Raw genomic sequence first — 3,963 nt, 5'->3', positions numbered from 1 at the left:
TGATTAGTCGACTAATCGCAAAAATAATCGGTGACTAGTCGACTATCAAAATAATCGTTTGTGGCAGCCCTACTGCTAACCAATGGCTGCAAGACGTGTGCACTTTGTTACCTCATGTGATCAAACAGTGACAGCTGCTCACTTAATATTGACTCTAGATTAAAGAGGGGACAGTGAACCGTGCTTGTCGGGACTTTGGAGCATGTGATCATACCTGGATGCTAGATCTCGTCCTCTTTGTCATTGGTGTGTTTCTGCTGAAATGTGCACTTTCCTATTTCTCATTATGTTTCCTTGTCACATGCCTTCTTGACTTTTCCACATTACCGTCCCTCAGGGCTGCTGCTTCCCCTCTCCAAAGGGCTGGGATCTCAGATGGAAGGGTAATGGCTGCGTCTGCTCCTCGGGGGTTGATGTGTGATGTTTTGTGTCCTTTGCGTTTGCTGAGCGTGTTGTTGTTCTAAATCCAACCCTGAGCACGGCGGTGGCTCCATGTAACCTTGCATGAGAGCACGGCGTTTGTGCATCTGTGTCAGGTATCGTGTTTTGGTTTGGAGCCGTCATAATATGCTGTGTGATTAATTTTGCAGAGCCAAATGCATGATGCAGAAATTTAACTCAACATGAGCATTTTATGCTGATGTCCAGAGAATAAGTTCAAAACCACGAATACAGTGGCGGTGCCAGAGACTCCTAATATGCAAAGACACATGGTGCATAATGCAGAGGTTACACAGCTGTGGCACAGTGAGGAACAAAGGCGCAGAGGTGCTACCAAAATAAAACGGGAAGGGAGACATAACGGACATTGGAATGGCATTTTACACATGGAGCGAGAGGAGGATAAGACAGGGAAACATGGAAGACGGAGGACAAACACAGAAATGGAACGTGACAGGAAACTAAAAGCAACCCTCAAAGTCTAAATAAGACCAACAAGAGCTGAAGACTCGATATAGACGAATATAATGGAAGTTAATAAAGAAACCAGAAAGAGCCAAAGAAAAACAAACAGTCAGTTCGTCTTTCTTTAACTTTAAATGATAAACTCAAATGTCTTTTTCATTAATGTTTCATATCCATTGGCTTTCAGTCTGATGTTTTGTCTTCCAGTCCAGTTGAAATGTGGTTAGAGAGGTTGTAAAGACACCTGTGGATAGGGCTGCACGATTAATCGTTAGAAAAACGCGATCTCGATTCATACTTATGTGCGATCTCATTTCCAAATGACAACGATTAAAAAAAAAAAAAAAAAAAAAAAAGACGCCGATTGTACCGCATTTTGATCCGGGACGTACTCTGCATGAAAACAAGCGCTCACTCTTCCTGCTCAACAAATGACAAGGGCGGAGCCTTATACCACGTGATACAGAAGCTGTGCCGTGTGATGCTAAAATTAGCAGGGAAAAAACAACGGAGAGCACGTCAGGGATGACGAGAAAGTGACAGGAGAAAATCCGTCCCGGTCAACCACCCAAACACCAATAACGGGAACCTTATACAGCGCTTCCCTATACCCGTCGAACTCCCGCAGGCACAAAGAAACTACGGAGGCTATCCGGTTGTTCAGTGATGACGCGACGAATCCTACTTCCAGGCCTAAAGTAGTCTGTGTTTAATATGGCTTTTGTGTTGTTAACATGTTTAATGTTCTGTATTTTCTTCTATTTAATCTCAAAAAGCACAGTGCCGTCCTGCAACTATTTTTCTATTGTTGCACTACCTGCTCTGTACACGCAGCGTCGAGCAACGGTGGAGACGGGATTTCAAGCAGTGCAGCATTTTATTGTTTTTATGTTCAGTCTCAACTGTTATGACGTTGGTGTGCAGTTAATAAGTGCAATAAATATTTATACTGGAAAAGAAAATCGTGAGAGAATCGTGATCTCAATTCTAAACCAAAAAATCGTGATTCTCATATTATGCAAAATCGTGCAGCCCTACCTGTGGACACCTGGAACTGCACAGTTGCTCAGAGTTGACTAGTTTGCTTGTCCCTGTGATCTAATCAAAGTAGCTCGACGCTAGCTTCAACAGACAGCAGTCTGATCTAATGCTAGTGACTTTCTGGGGATCTGTCACAACAAAGCCAGGCGTGGGGTTGGTTCCTGCACATAGGTCGCTGCCACCATCAGTGGAATGTGCTGCGTACTGCAGCAGATCCTGGCGCCACAAACTGAACCAGCCTGCTGCACTGAGGAAGTGCATGCAGCTGCAGTCGTATGACGTGGCTTTTAAAATGTGTGTGTTTGAAAACATGGTGCCCCAATGAGGAAAAAGCGTTCCTGTAAAAGCTGGCTGAAGATCAGAGCTCTGCAGAGACCGTGCAGAGCTCCAGTGTCCTCTGTAGTACACAAAGCTGTGCACATGTGGACGTGCATGAGCTTGGACACACTCTAAAAGCTTGAGGGAATCGAGGTAAGTTTGAAGGCGTGCACAGCAGCCCTTATATAAGAGGAGCTGCTCGGGCTGAACAGTGTGTTCAGAATGTGACAGAGACTCTGCAGAGCTCTGGAGGACAGCACTGTGCATGTGCGTGTTTGTGCCGTGCTCATATGAACATGGAGTTTACACAACAACAAAGTGGTATGTTACTGCATGCTTTCAGACGTTTTCTTTTCATGTGGAGCTGTTGGATGCATCCCAGCAAATGGATTTGCCTCCGATTTCCTGTTAGTCCTTTTTGGGGTAAAATTGTGTTACTGGATACTTAAAAGCAACAAGTAATCCTCTGAGATCGTCCAGTTTGTGCTTTGTTTTCTGTCACAGCATGAGGGCACGAGGAGAACCGCTTCAGCGTATCTATCAGTGTATACCTCATCCTCTGTAACACGTGTAGCAGAGGGCTGCTCATGAATATTCTAAGTGTGGTCATATAATCAGATTTTGAAAGCGGGCTCTCTGGATCATTCAGCTGCTGTTATTTGTAAAGATGCCCAAACTATTCTAGTCACCATCCATCTCACTGAATTCAGGTGTTTCAATCACTTCCATGGCCACAGGTGTATAAAACCAGGCAGGCTGCATTTGTAATGAGTCGCTCTCAGTGAATCCCAGCGTGGTGCTGTGATAGGACACTAACAAGTCCACTCGTGAAATTCCAGAGTCAACTGTTGGTGTTATCACAACAAAGTGGAAGCGGTTGGGGACGGCGGCAGCTCAGCCACAAAGCAGTAGGCCACGTCACAGAGCCCTATGCTGAGGGCCCAGTGGTCACCACAGGGCCCAAGGTCTACCAGAGCACTGAACACAGAGTGGGCCAAGCACCTGCATCCAAGCCGTATATCAGCCAGCACTGGTCCTCTGGGTTCTAGATCAGTGGACGCTGTTCTCTGTATTGAGAACACATTGAGTCTGGGATTGGGAGTTCATACTTGGTTCCAGTGAAGGACCTCTCAATGCTTCAGCTTATAGAGACCATTCCAAGGTCCAGACACTGTGGGAGCTGGTTCTTAGTGTACTTAGTATCTGACCTGACAGATGTGCTTCTGTTAGAGTGGCTAAGAGCTCCATAAACACACTTCAAGCCTTTTCAGAGAAACTGAAGCTGCTGTAGCTCCAAAGGCTGGGCCTGTGGACTCAGACTGGTGGTAGCGTACGTGCATATGAATGTTTGATGTTGAGGATCAGATAATAACTGCTCTGCAGAGGTCGTCCAGTGCCAGTTCTTTGTGTATTTACATGTTCTAATGTAAATTTTGTAACATGTAGTTATGTAATTGTTTTGTCTCATATTATTCATTTGCCGTCTTGTGGGCATAATGGACTGAACATGTTTTGGCAGCATCACAGAGTAACATCACAAGTGAGCAAACAGAGGTGTGTCTCTGCCACACTGTTTGCATATCCAGTGTCAGTTGGGTCAGTAAGACTAAGGATGGTCGTCAGCCCTCATTCCCTTCATCTGTTGGAAGTCTTAATAATTCCAACGAGGAGAACATGCCTGTGGAAACCGGAAATACT

Source organism: Pundamilia nyererei, unplaced genomic scaffold (genome assembly GCF_000239375.1).
Source record: "Pundamilia nyererei isolate P.nyererei 1_Seehausen unplaced genomic scaffold, PunNye1.0 scaffold00496, whole genome shotgun sequence".
Taxonomy (NCBI): Eukaryota; Metazoa; Chordata; class Actinopteri; order Cichliformes; family Cichlidae; genus Pundamilia; species Pundamilia nyererei.
The sequence above is the reverse complement of the archived record's forward strand: the minus strand, read 5'-3'. Positions refer to the sequence as shown.